This window comes from Sarcophilus harrisii, chromosome 4, assembly GCF_902635505.1.
Source record: "Sarcophilus harrisii chromosome 4, mSarHar1.11, whole genome shotgun sequence".
Lineage (NCBI taxonomy): Eukaryota > Metazoa > Chordata > Mammalia > Dasyuromorphia > Dasyuridae > Sarcophilus > Sarcophilus harrisii.
Window position 1 is genome coordinate 348298090 of NC_045429.1, and position 15294 is coordinate 348313383.

At 39.4% G+C, this 15294-nt stretch overlaps 1 protein-coding gene across 10 annotated transcripts in view; it reads left to right on the forward strand.

The window, feature by feature from the left end:
* MSI2 (musashi RNA binding protein 2) overlaps positions 1-15294 on the forward strand; it is a 521162-nt gene that overhangs the window by 413786 nt on the left and 92082 nt on the right. The window lies entirely within an intron of this gene.

A 15294-nucleotide genomic window follows, 5' to 3' on the forward strand; every position in this document is an offset into this window, starting at 1 on the left:
CTTGCCTCTGAAACATGTATTCAGATATGCATTGTGTATTGGTCTGATATGTGTTCACCGACTTTAAATCCAATAATAGAGCTTTTAGTGTGGATAAGATCAAAGCAATCTTCTCAGCATATGCTACAAGGCCTGATTCAACATTTGACTTGCTAATTTTTTCCCAGGGCACTAAAATAATATTGTTCATATTGTTGCTTGCCATAATATGCATCTAAAATGAAAATACAGTTTTCTTTGCATACTATATATTGGGAATGTCAGCTTGGACGTTAAGGTGGTACAGGAGAGATAGATGAGCTCTTACTTCTTTGCTAATAGGATTTCCACTCCCCTTTTCTATCTCTCCTCCCCACCATCTTTTCCCCTAACCAACCCCCAAAGGAAAAAAAATCCACTGCTTTCTAGCTGAAGGGACGGATACGGTCATACTTTTCTCTTTCAGCAGGTTGTCTTTCTGTCTGCTGATGCTTAAAACCCCATTAAAGAATCTGAGGGATGTAATAAACCTGGTGTCCAATCCAGATGCCCTTGTTTATCCAGGGAAGAACCACACTCTTTGCAGACTTCAAGTTGTTCCTGGCAAATATAGGTTAAGCATCAGGAAAGTGAATGATGGTTGATACAGAGTATTAGTGTGGTAGACCCTGTCCTCAAGGAGTTTACATTGAACACAGAGTTGTAGATTCAGAGTTGAAAGTGCTCTTAGAGGTGCTTCAGTTTGACCATTTCATTTTACAGTCACTTAGGCAATAGTCAATAAACATTTATTAAACTCCTACTGTGTGCCACGTAGCAGTAAGATGGCTAAATGGATAAAATGCTGGGTCTGGAGTCTGCAAGACCTAAACTCAAAATCAGCCTCAGACATTTCCTAGCTGTGTCACCTTGGGCAGGTTACATAACCCTGCTTGCCTCAATTTTCCCATCTGTAAAATGAGCTAAAGAAGGAAATGGCAATTAACTTCAGTATCCTCCATGGATATTGGTGTGCTATGGTCTACTGGCTCATGAACAGTAGGACTGAGCATCTGAAGAACAACATGCTGGGAATACAAAGAGCAATCTCTTTTCTTAAGGAATTAACAATCTAATGATGAGGAAGCTGATATCCCAAGTAAAAGAGGCAGAACCAGGATTAGAATGCAGGTCTTCTACAAGACATTTTGTTATTGCTTGTCCTTGATTCCCTCCCTTCACTCCCTTCACTCCACCAATGATGTCAGGAAGATGATGTCTTGACTTGAAAGTGAATTGTATTTAAGGGAGGCAGGGCTGTGCAAAGTCTTCAGCCTCATTCTCTCCTCCAATCCTCATAGCCTAGTGGCAAGACAGAGGTCAGGAGGACTGGTGATGATCGGGAGGATTAGATGCAATGGGAAACCATGGTCTTTTTAAGCTAAGGTCTTTACCAGGTCTCAGTTTGTCTGAGGCAACACCCATTCAGTGTTTAAGGCTAAGTAAGAAATGAGGCAAAGAAGACTTACTTTGTCCTCACGAAAGAATCAGTAAAGGAGGGAAAGACCCTCAGAGTTTCTGGCCAGAACAAAAGTAATTGCTATTTACACTCACTCTGAGCCATCAAAACTTGAATAATAACTAGACCGCTGGTAACAAAGTAGATAGAATACATGTGTATGAGTCAAGATCTGAGTTCAAATCTTGCCTCAGTCATTTGCTAGTTGTGTGTCCCTGGACTTGACTTCTGTCTGCCTCAGTTTCCTCATCTTTGTTGTGGGGGTGAAATGATTTAATATTGGTAAGCACTTACCACAATGCCTGGTACATATTAGGCTCTGTGTAAATGCATATTTTCTTCTCCCAATCCCTAATTTGGTGTTTTTTCTAACTCACTCTGCTGCCTGGAAGTCCAATAGAGATGTTCAATTAATCTATGCTAAAATTTCTCATGCATTTGTGTAGCTCTTTTAAAATTTGTTCTCAAATTTCTAGCCTAATTTAGCCCTTGCTGTAAGCCAGCAAGATGGTGAGGCAGGGCATTTTTTTGTCCATATTTTCCCTAAAGGAGAAACAGAGGCTCAACGAGGTGCTATGGCCAAAGTTATATAATACCAATAATTGTTTGCATTGATGAATATAGGGCTTTGAGAGGTATGTGACACTTGTAAACACATCATCTCATTTGAACAGCCAAACAGCCATGTAGTGACGTAGATACTACAGGAATTCTGTATCCTCATTTAACAGATGAGGTCCCCACGGATTTCACCCTTGATCATATAATAAATATCAAGGTTCAAGGTTGAGCCCAAATCTTTCCTAACTCTTTCTAGTGCTTTGAGTCACAGAGCTGAAACTCTCTTCAAGTCTAGTGATATTACTAGTTGCCTCATCAAGAATCAGTGCTTAATTTTAAGGGAGCTTTCCAACAAAAAAATAGTAGGAGATCTCAGCTCCTACACATTCCATGGGCTGAACTGAAGCCAAAGGAGCTTTTCTACCATTCCCCCATCCTTAGAGACTTAACCTCCCTCCCCAAAGTGAGCGTTTATTCTGGTTGGGTACTCACCCTGGGATAATCCACCTAGGGTACCACAGTGGAGGATTCTCTTTTCTTCATACCATAGTTAGTTCCTTCTCTTTTAGATAAGACCCAGCATGGAGGAGGAAACGAACCCAAGCTCTGCCTATAAGAACAAAGCCATAGACTTAGAGCAGCAGTTCTCAAAGCATGGACCAGACAAAGGAAAGGGAGAATGACAGAAGTTAGGCACAAGAAAGGATACCCTGAAAGCCAAAACTTAACAAATGTGTGAGCGAGTTGATGTGATCTCCTGGGAAATTTTCTTTCTTTTTTTTAATTCAATTTTATTTTCAGTTCTAAATTCTTTTCCTCCTACTTTCCTCTCTCCCACTCATTGAGAAAGGGGGAAAAAATGCCTGTTAAAAACAAGTGTAGTCAAGTGAAATAAATTATTTTATATTCTTTTTCTCTCCCTCCTCTCTCTGCCTCTCTATCCCTATCTCTTCCTATCCTCCTCCCCTCTCTCCTTCTCCCCTCTCTCTTTTTCCCTTCTCTCTCTGTCTCTGTCTGTCTATCTGTCTATCTGTCTCTGTCTCTGTCTCTCTCTCCCTCCCCCCCCACCATGTATATATGTACACACACATACAAACTCTTCCTTCAGTTTGCACCTTGAGTCTGTCAGCTCTCTCTCTGGAGGTGGGTAACCTATCTCATCATGAATCCTCTGGAATTGTGATTGGTTCTGTTGTGTTCATCAGAGTTAAGTCTTCTTTTTCCCCTGAGGCAATTGGGGTTAAGTGACTTGCTCAGGGTAACACAGCTAGGAAGTGTTAAGTGTCGGAAGTCAGATTTGAACTTAGGTCCTCCTGATTTCAGGACTAGTACTCCAAAGTTAAGTCTTTCAAAATCATTTGTCTTTATGATATTGACGTTATTTTATAAATTGTTCTCCTGGTCTATGCACTTCACTTTGCATCAGTTCATACAAGTCTTCCCTTTTAGGAAATTTTCAAAGAAAGAGAATTGTCATCTGTGATAATAATGGGGACAAAGTGTGACCAAAAGGGATGCTTCAGAAGATTTCAATTAAGAGAGAACTTTAGACTAATCTCCTATGAGACATTTAGCTCAATTAATTTATTTATATGAGGAAATAGAGATGAAATGACATAGATAGAGCAATGATTGAACCCTGCATCTCATGGCTCCAAATACAATGCTCATTCTATATCATTATGTTGATGGTCAAAGGCAGGACAAAAATGGGAAATAAAGGATAGTACAGTATAGCCAGACTATCAAGTGACTTGAAGTGGAAAGAGAATTAATGGTAGAAGATAAGACTGGAAAGGTAGGATTATAGGATCATAGATTCTAGAATGGAAGCAACCTTAAGGTTATCTAAGCCAACTCCCTCACAGCACAGATGAGAAACTGAGTCCCTGAGGGGTTGACTTAATGAAGACTACACAAGCAATAAGTATCAAAGCCAACATTTGAGCCTGATTTTCTGACTCCAAATCAGAGCCCTTTTGTATCATACTGCCTAAGCTCTAAAATCACATAATTCAATACCTTACTTTACTTCTCTCCACATATTCTGGCTCTCAAGGATACTGACCTCCTTGTTTCTCATATGTGACATGCCATTTACCAATTTGAAGCACTTTCCCTAGCTTCCCTCAGTTTCCTTCTGTAAGAAACCTTTCCCATTCCTTAAAATTTACTGCCTTCTCTCTGAAACTCTCTTCTCATTTTATCCTGAATATATTTTATTTGTACATACTTTACTCATTCTTTCCCCCTGTTAGACTGTGAGCTCCTTGAGTGAGGATGTTTTTTTGCCTTTGCTTATATCCCTAGCACTTAGTACCAGGTACAAGCTCAGTTCCTGGCACATAATAATGGCTCAAGAAATACAAATTGAGCAATGATTCAAGGAAATTCCAATAGACTTGGGATGTAAAATGCCATCCATATCCAGGGAGAGACCTATAGAGACTGAATATTGATCAAAGCATAGTATTTTCACTTTTTTGTTTGTTTTTTTTTTCTTTCTCATATTTTTTCCCCTTTTGGTCCGATTTTTCTTGTACAACATAACAAATATGGAAATATATTTAAAAGAATTGCACATATTTAACTTATATCAGATTACTTGTTATATTGGGGTGAGGGAGAAAAATTTAAAACACAAAGTCTTAGAAAAACTATTTTTACATGTATTAGGAAAACATAGTACTTTTAAAAATAAAAAAAAAATGAATTAACTAAATTGTAGGTGATAACCAATAAATGAATGAACAAAGGAACTGGCCTTGTAAATTTGGTTTACTTTCCTAAGAGTCAGGCCATGAGACATTTTAGGATTTTTGTCTTCAGAGTATCCTCATGTGATTTCCTTCCAGTGTAAGATCCTTATGTAAGAGTGTTGTTATTATTGTCATTAAGTGTCCACTGATGACTAGCACCATTCTTTGAAAGTCATAGATAGGCACTTAATGCTTAGCAAAATGAAATTAATTTCTTTCACCTCAAAAGAGGAAAAATTGAATTGAAATTGTCAACTTATGTCTGGAATGCATTCTCTTCTTTTTACCTCTGCCTCTTAGAACTAGAACCCAGCAGTTGCATCCACAGTAGCTTTTGTCTCTTTGACATTTGAGAGCTACAGATCTCAAAACACTTCCTGCCTTTATTTCACCCATTGTCCTTAATGAAAGTCACAGGGTCAGGAACCAGAGCTAAGGAAAATGATGACAAGAACTTTAAAACATATACTTCAATGGTAGAACCAGAAATGAAACCCAGAGAAAACTGTGACACTTTCACAGCATCTTTAATTTAAAGCTAGACGCCGCCTTAGAAGTCAAGTCAGCTAACATTTATTAAGCACCTACTACTAGACATTGTACTCAACTCTAGAAATACCAAGAGAAGTGAAAGATAGTTCCTGTCCTCAAGGAGCTCACAGTCTAAGGGAACTAAATCAAATCCCTTTTTATAGGGGAGGAACTAAGACATACAAAAAAAGGAAATAATTTGCCTAAGAAGAAGCAAAGTCAAAAGAATTCCAGCTCTGTTCCTCTGGAAAGAATCTACTCTTTACATCACAGCCAAATGTGAATGTCATTTATATAAGTCAGTAGAGCCGTTTTATAATCATTGGAAGAGGAATCTCACCCTTGTCCATTCCATGGAGCCCCAAAGTAGGCAGATGCTAGCTAATAATGCCACACGCTGTTTCCCCCCTGATTGAAGCAGTAACCTCAGCAGTGGGGGGGATTTGCTTGATTAGGGGCCAGATAGCGGCCTCAGAACAAAGGTATAAGAGAGTCACACAGAAGAGAGACTGGAATTAGCAAAGAGCAGAGTAGGAGTTTCATCATGGGGCCCAATTATTTGTAGCAGGAAATCAAAGATGTTCCGCCCTGGTCAGGACTCAAGGAATTGCATGAAAGGAGCAAAGGGGGAGATTTATTTTTAGAGGGGAGAAACTGGGAATTCCATTTGCAATTATCCACAGCAAGTTTAACACACACACTGATATTCATGTGATTTAAGATATTTAAGCAAACCAAATATATAAAAAATAAAGAATTATACCCAAAGTTGAATTAATTAGGAATGCAGTATGATGGGAAAAATACCTGATTCTGTCATAGAACCTGAGTTCAAATCCTGTTTCTTCACTGATTATGTTTGATCTTGGGCAAATCCCCTTATTTCCATGAGCCTCAGTTTTATAAAATGAAGACGTTAGTGGGGAAAGATGAAGGGTTTGGATTAAATGATCTCTAACTGCCTTCCCAGCTTCAAATCTATGATCCTGGTTATTTACTTTACAAAAGGACTTAAGCCTGAAGAACAAGTTCTCATTTAAAATGATTTAATTTACAAAGAGTATGTGTACACACTATTTTTTCCTAGGAATACATCTCCTTGGCAAAAGCAAAAAATGCACCAGGGAACTTTTTAATTATCTGTGTTAGTGGAGGGGCAACAGCTGCCTAAAGCACAGGTCTCCTCATGTCCCTTCCCTGCTCCAGAATCTTCAACTCCATCTCCCTGTAGTCTCTAAGATAAAATAAGAGTTCTGGGCTTGGCATTTAAATCCCTTTACAGTCCAGCATCTATCATGCATCTAGTATGCCTTTCCAGATTTATTTCCTAATTCTCTGTTGCATGGGCTCAGTGTTCCAGCCAAATTGGTCCGCTTCTTCCCATCCTCCACACAGAGGATGCCATCTCCTACCTCTACAAAAAGCCTTGTAAAGGCTCTGTAAGGAAACAGCAGAGCACGGAACACTGGGGCTGGTAACAGAATACTTAGATTTGCATTATTCCTCCTTTACTAAATACCTGTGCAGCACTGCTCAATTCACCTGATCTCTAGGAAATGTGCAATGCACAAATTAGAGACATTTCCATCCCAAATGTTCATAGAGATTATTTGAACCCAATGTGTGATAGGGCTTCAAAAATAGGATCTGATCAGCCACAGCTGGACATGCTATACCTTAACTCTATTATAGTGATGTCATTTTAGTCCTCTTTGAGAACAAAGGATAATAATCAATCAAGTAATCTCTAAGCTTTCAATTTCATCCTGTTTAAAGGGAGAGAAGATTGGATTAGTCTAGTAAGTACTCTGAGGTTCCTTCCAATTTCAGATATACATACTTACATACATACAAACATTCCATAGAAACGGTCAATCTATACCTGGAATGCATTCTCCCCTCTACACCTGGAATGCTTTCCTCACTTCCAACTCTTCATGACCCTCTTTGGGGCTTTCTTGGCAGAGATACCAGAATGATTAGGTATTTCCTTCTCCAGCTCATTTAGCAGATGAGGAACCTGAGGATTAAGGGACTTGACCAGGATTACACATTTAGTAAGTATCTGAGGCTAGTTTTGAATTCATAAAATTGAGTCCTCCTGATCTTACTCCTGATACTGTATCCACTGTTTCACCTAGCTGTAGCTTTTAGGGGCACCATCAGGTAATGGTAAGTGTCTGCAGATATCTGGATTCAAATTTTGACACTTAATGGGTGTGTGACCTTAAGCAGATCACTTCATTTTTCTGAGCCCAAGTTTTTCTTCTGTAAATTTGGGGATTGTAATACCCATAATAACAATCTTACAGCATGATTGTGAAGATTAAATGAGATAATGCATATAAATTGTTTTTCCAGCCTTAAAACACCAGCTGTTTTATTATAATCCATAGTTTTCTTCAAGACTCAGTTCAAGTATTGCTTCCTGTGGGAAGTCTTTCTTGGTCCCCTAGTTTTGTGGTATTTCTTTTTCCCACCTCACATTATCCTGTCTTTACTTGTCTGTTTATATGCTGCATCATCCAAGAGAATTTAAGTTCTTTAAGAGCAGGAACTGTTTTTTATTCTTATTCTGTATCTCCAGTGTCTAACCAAGTGCTTTGCTCATAATAAGTTTAATAAATAACTTAGATAATAGTAATGAAATCTCAGGTTCAGACAGAAAAAAAAAAATGCCCACAAAGCAACCTTAAAATGGATACAATTTTATTTGGTTGTTATTATATAAATATTGAGGAAGATATGGAGAAATAGAATACTAGTAATAGCATTTATTTGAAGATGTGGGTTTGTTTGCATGTATAAACATAGGGGATAGAGAGCAGGTTTCAAAGCTGGGAATATTTATGACCCATGATAAATCATTTAAATCTTTCAATAGTCTAAGCAAGCCTCTAAAATTATAAATTGCCAATCAGGTGCTGACACAAAGTCATTTTCCTTTATCTACCCATCCTAGTGAATTCACCAGGTCCAATCCTTCATTTATATAAAGCTCCACAGGTTATGATAAGTGACATTGATATTTTAAGATTGTTTGGTCATTTCAGTCGTGTCTAGCGCTTGGTGATTCCATTTTGTGTTTCCTTGGTAAAGATACTAGAGTGGTTTGTCATTTCTTTCTCCAGTTCATTTTAAAATGAGGAAACTGAGCAAAACAGGGTTAAGTAACTTGTAGAGGATAACATAGCTAGGAAGTACCTAAGATCAAATTTGAACTTGGGTATTCCTGACTCCAGACCTGGTGTTCTATCTACTATGCCATCTAGTTGCCCAATGCCCTAATATTTATATCACTTTTTTTAAATTTCATTTTGTTCACTTATGTATTTATTTTGCTGAGGCATTTGGGGTTAAGTGACTTGCCCAGGGTAACACAGGTGGGATGTGTTAAGTGTCTGAGATAAGATTTGAACTCAGGTCCTCCTGACTTCAGGGCTGGTGCTCTATCCACTGCACTAACTAGCTGCCTCTATATCACTTTTTAATAAGGTTTTCCAAGAACTTCATACATGTTTACTTATTTGATCCTTGCAACAACCCAATGAAGTAGGTGCTATTCATTCTTATACTCATTTTGCAGATGAAGAAACTGAGACTGAGAGAAGTTAAGGGTCTTACTTGCCCTGGGTCATATAGCAACTTAAGTGTCTGAGGCAGGATTTGAACACAGGTCACTTAATTCCAAATTCATCAGCCTTTCCAGTAGTACCATGACCATGATTGGGTGGGTGCTAATCCAGGAAGCTTTGCTGTCTCAGGTAGCCGGATAGTCTCTTTCCCCATTCCCCCACCCGAGCACATGGCTTGTGCTTGCTAAAGAAACTGGTAAGCACAACTCTGTTTAAATCAATAGACTATAGAGCATTGATTCTTGTCCTTGGCCCCAAGATGCTGCTGTGTCTCAGCCCAAGAGGACATTTCCATGAGACTAGGTAGCATGGGTCTCTTGATGGGCATAATTTGTAATGTGGACCATAGTCTCTCCTGGCTCCCACTTGGAGAAGAATTGAAATGTGAAATCCTACTGACACAATTCCCTCCTCCCCAACCCCCAGGCAGGAAAAAAAAAAAAAAGTTGCCAGTGAAGTGTTTTCCTTTGTTCTAGGAAGATTCTTGGGTGATACTCCTTAGTTTAATCTCAATATTTCTTGTCCAAATTCCCTACCCTTTTTCCACAAAGCAAAAGGTAGGATAGGGTAAGAGCTGAGACCTGACACATGTAAATCAGCCCAATATTGATATCTTCCAGACTTAAAAACCTAAAAAAGGAGAGGAGAGAAAAAATAAACACAATGATTAAGGGTATAAACCTGAAGCAGCAACTCTGATTCTTATCAAATTCTATTTTGGAATCTGAAAGCCTGGCTTTTCTATTCCTTCTGTGTGATCTTAGCCAATTCCCTTAACCTATATTGACATCAGATCCTGCTTTAGGGGCAGCTAGGTGGTACAGTGGATAGAGCACCAGTCCAGGAGTCAAGAGGACCTGAGTTTAAATCTCAGCATCAGACACTACTGTGTCAGTATATCTCTAAGCAAGTCACTTAACTCCAATTGCCTCCCCCAACTCCCACAAAAAAAAAAAAAATCCACCTTTACACACATACTAGCTCTGTCACCCACAGCAAATCACTTAATCTCTCTCAATCTCAGTTTCCTCATCTGTAAAATGGAGATAATTAAGAGTACTTACCTCATAGTGCTGTTATGAGAATCAAATGGAATAATAAATATAAAAAACTTTGCTGTCCTTGAAGCACTAGCTTTATTACTATCAATATAATATTTATTGTTGTTGATTTGATGATGATAGCTGAAAGAGTTCTGGATTTAGATTCAGAATATCTGGTTTTGAATCTTGGTTCCACCCCCTTACAATCTGTACGACCTTGAGTACAGCATTTAGTCTGTCTAGGTCTCAGTTTCCTGAACTGTAAAATTTGGCAGCTGTTCTATGTGCCTTTTAAAGTCCCTAGAACTATGCTCCTAAAGCATCATCCCATAGTAACCATAGCCCAAGGTTTGGGGAAGTATAGGTCCCAGGAGGTGCTTGTTGAAAATGGACAGAGGGGCACAAACTGGGGCTTAGATTTGTGCCAGATTCCTAAAATAGTGTCACTATCACCTGAGAAGTGCCCCCTCCGGAGGTGTTCACCCTACCTCCCAGGGACCTATCTGAAGCCTCAAAGGCCGAGCTGCTTCTTTTGGGAGATAAGGCCCCAAAGAGTTTGGGGGGAGGGTGGGGAGAGGGGCGGGGAGGCAGGCAGAGTAGGAAGGAGACAGTGAGGGATTAACTAGGCTGCTGTGTTCAGGAGCCTATTTCTAGCATCCTTCTCACTTGTAAGCTAATTTTAGCCTATCCATTCTGCTTCCGTTGCCATTTATAAAATGAGAATGTCAAATGCAGTATTAAACAAGGCAGGATGAAGGCAAAAAAGAAAATGCCAGAGAGGCATTTAATAAATGAATCTACGTGTTTATGTGGGAGGGATCCACCCCACAAAGCAGCTTAAAACATACACATGCCCTAACTCTCTTTATGTGGAAGCTCAGAGTGCTGGGGCATTGGGAAGGGGGGAGGTGGTAGGGAAAGAAAGAGAAGGAAAGAAACCAAGGATCACAAGTGATGGGACTTCTGATTTTTTTTTTTTTTTTTGGTCAAAGGTTATTTGGCTCACAGGGAAGTTGCTTAGGCTATCTATATTGGGTATAAAATGTGTCTCCCCCTCAGCTCATTTGTCCTTCACATGTCCTTGATAGCTAGCTTCATTGCAGGAGTACCTGCCTGAGAAATAGCTAAATCTAAGTACCTTAGCCCCCTTTCTGAAGCCTTTCCTGGTTACCGACTCCTTCACTTTGGGTGGGATCTAATGCCATCCTGTAAGAGAAAAGAGCTAAGAGGGCAGCATGGAAGTAAGGACTGATGGTAGCAGGGAGACAGTCATCCCAGTCTCCTTCAGATCTCTTCCTCCTTTTTAAAGTTACCCTTCTGAAAACATTTCTCTCCTTCCTTCTGGGATTTCTCCTTTTTCATCTCTCCTGATGACCCTTCCCAGAGATTGAGTGCAAACACCAGAGACTCCTCCTCTTTTTTTTCCTTTATTTTTCTTTTTTTCTTCTTCATATCTGAAAGAAATGGAAAGGAAAAGAAAGGAAGAAAGAGGAAGGAAGGGAGGGAAGAGAATGAAAAAGAAAGAAAGAAATGAGGGAAGGAGGGAGGAGGATGAAAGAAAAAAGAAAGGGAAGGAGGGAAGAGAACAAAAGAAAGGAAAGGAAAGAGGGAAGAATGGAAGGAGGGAGGGAGGCTGAGGGATTCCAAGCCTTATATCAATGTTGGGGGTACAAACTTTCTTAGCTTTGAAATCAACTTGCAAACATTGTCTTCCTGTTATACTTCCCACCTTGGTGCTCATGAGTGAAATAGGAAAGGCAGCAGCCATTTTCCCCAGCTTCCTCAAATAGTCTTTTTCACCCTTTCTTCATGCTCCTGAAAAACGAAACCTTCTGACATAAATTCACCTTGCCAGGTAAGTGGAAAAGGAAAAGTATCAAAAATGGTAGCAAGAAACAGGTAGATGGGCAGAGCAAAAGGAATCACCACCACAGTGGGAGTTTCCCCATCCTTCTCTGCTACTTCTGCCTTTTGCTCTTATCTTCTTGTGTTAAATGATCACATTCTAAATGTAAGACTTCCATCCTCAGGACTCAGAGAATGATAGGGTATGGCAAAGACTTATAAATGCTCCTGGTTTAAAATTTTAGTTTTTTAATCTGTTTGTTTTATGTACCAGATCTATGTTTTTCGATTTAAGAAAGTCATCCCATTAGTATAGGCTGGCACTTTATGGAGTCTTAGAGAGTGGATTTTCTGGGTCACAGAGAGATTAAGTGACCTGCTTGGAATTGCACAGCACTGTTAGAAAGCAGTATTTGAACTCAGGTCTTTGTGACCATGAATGGAACCAGCTCTCTCTCCCTTATACTCCACTCAGCTGGATAATAACAAGATTTTACAGACATCCTTTAAGCAGAACTTTTCTCACTTCAAGCCCCTTGAGTAGGCATTTAAGACACCAATAGATAAATATTGCAAAGGGCTCTCCTCACAGCAACATTGGAAGGTAGTCAGTGCCAAGAGAGAATGACTAGAATGAGCTATTAAGTGACTTATGCAGTCATGCTTTTAAGAGGAATTAGAAGCAGAATTCGTACCCAAATCTTCTAACTCCAAGATCAAGGGGCATGAAAGTGGCAGAGCCAAGACTTGAACTGGGGTTTTCTGAGTCCAGGGCCAGTACTTCTTGCAATACACCTCAGATACAAAGGATTAAAAGAAGCTCTTTCTTGTTGTTCAGTCATTTTTTTCCTCAGTCATGTCTAACTTTTTATAACCTCAATTAGAGTTTTCTTGGCAAAGGTGCTAGAATGGTTTGCTATTTCCCTCTCCTTGTAAAATTGACACTATTATTATTCCCATTTTACAGATGAAGAAACATAGACTGAGAGGTCAAATTTGCCCAGTGTCACATAGCTAGTTAAGTGTCTGAAGCAGAATTTGAACTGATAGTTTCATGACTCTGAGTTCAATGCTCTATCCACTGTGCCCCCTAGCTGCCCATCTTTCTTCCTCCACCTTTTTCTCCCTCCTTTGCTTCTTGTTTGTACCACCTTTACCTCAGAGTCTCATTCTTCCTGTTGCTTTCTCTCTTTGCTGATCTTGCTTCTTTTTACCCCATACCCTGGCTCCCTCCTCAGCCCTCAGTGCTCCTCTGTACACCCCATTGCAAGTTATCAGCTTTTCTGGGCAGAGGAGAACTCTTATAATTCATCCTAATTGGGCAGGGGAAGGTCAGTCTGAATTAAGGAAAAGTCAGAGTAATCAAACTTTTTTTTTTTAAAGAAATGATGTTTAGTCACTATAGAATACCAAGAGTAACATTGCTAGCAAGGGAAAGGGATGCAGGGCTATATATCTCAGGGAACCTCTGTGCTTAAACAAATAGATATGAATCATTTATAATTAGCACATTCATCGTCTGAAGGTAAATGCTGCTATGGAAGGCCTTTACTTTTAAGTAGGCTAATATCTCCCTTGTTTACTGATCGGCTTACAGAGAAGCCTGTGTTTTATAGTTGTTTTTTTATTTTTGTCTAGTTCAAGGACAAATCCAGCTGAGTACAAATTTATTAAATCCCTACTATGTGCCAAAGAAAGACAAGGATGTTTCTATGACTCAGAGTTGCTTCAAAGTATCAGGGATATGTTAATCTAGTTTTGTCAAACTCTATAAGGTAAATATTCTTGTACATGTGTCTTCTTGAGCTCTGGTACACACTTATCAGCCATCTTCTACAAGGAAAATAGCTTTTTAGGTTTGTTTTGTGAGTAGGAAAAAAAAAGAGCTGTTGTTGGTACACTGACAGCTCTTTGTTCCATTATCCTGCCATTAAAGAGCAATAGCTCACAACTACCCTTAGTTCTCCATTCCAAAGACTCTTACTTTTGTTCTCCTGAAAAATTCAATTAATTTATTTAAATACACACCATTAACTGTGCTGGAGAAACTAGGTGGCACAGTGGATAGGGTTTCATCAGGAAGATCTGACTTCAAATCCAACACTTACTAACAGTGTGGCCCTCGCAAGTTACTAAAAGTACTCTGTTTGCTACAGTTTCTTCATCTGTAAAATGGAAGTAGTAATGGTAACTGGCTCCCAGAATTGTTGTTATGCTCAAATGAGAAAATAATTAAGCATTTGATACATTGCCTGGCTCATAGTAAGTGCTATCTATCTATCTATGTATCTGCGTGTGTGTATATATATATATATTTGTTATTATTACTTATTATTATTATTTGCTGAGGAAAAGGAATTATTTATTGATATCTGTCCTTTTAAATGGTGGGTTCAAAACACCTGTTTTGTCTTGTTCATTCACTATGGAAATGAGAGTCTAGGAATGTTATTTTTGTCTCTCCCACTCCATATCAAACTTCTCCAGACTTTCAACTTTTTTTTTGGTTCCTTTAGGTCTGAGCCTTTGTATCATAGCTACCTCATAACTATCCACTCTTTCCATCACCACCAGCCCCAGCTAGAAAATCAAGAGAACAACATCTCAGTAAGGACAATATCCCACCCCACTCCCCACTTCCATGTGGGCATTCACCTGTGAACAGTAACTTGACTTCTGCTAAAGGGCAGCAGTGGCAGCCCCATCTAAGATATGCTTCCTCTAGAAGGTGGCCTTTTTAATGTGTCTTTTAAAACCTAGGGATTCTAAGAAGCAAGGATGAGGGGAGAGGGCGCTTCAGGCAGGAGAGACAGACAACCTGTGCAAAGGCATGAGTAGGGTACAGCAAACAGGATGGTTTGTGCAGAGCTTAAGTTTTTTAAAGGCGAACAATATATAGTAAGCCTGGAAAGGTAGAGTGGAGACACATTGTAAAGAGCTTTAAATGCCAGAGCAGTTTGTCTTTTATCCTAGAGAAAATAGGGAGTTACGGGAGTTTCTTGAGCAAGGGAGTAGATGGTGAGACCTTTGCTTTATGAATAACAGTTCATGGTACAAGAAGTTCAGCATGAATCATTTGCTTCAGGCAAGGCATAGAACCCTGGGAATCAGACTGGAAAGACTGGCTGGACCCAGATTAGAAATGACCCAGAAAACCAGGAACAATTTAGATTTCAAACTGTAAATTTCTCCAACTTCTTCTGATCTCCCTCCTACCCGCCATCACCTTTTGGGTCTCCTTTACCAGAGTCTTTGCTCTAATGAATCGTTTCATTGTCTTTAAACAAGATTGCTGGAGCAAAAGCTTTCAGATCAATAAGGTTCTCATAAAAATTTCAAACACCTTCGTCCTCCGATATAGCACCTTCTAAGTCTCATTTTCCAGGTTTGCCAGGTGTAAAGAAATCAGTTCAAGGTCCGTATTCCCTTGGCCTGGGTACGTC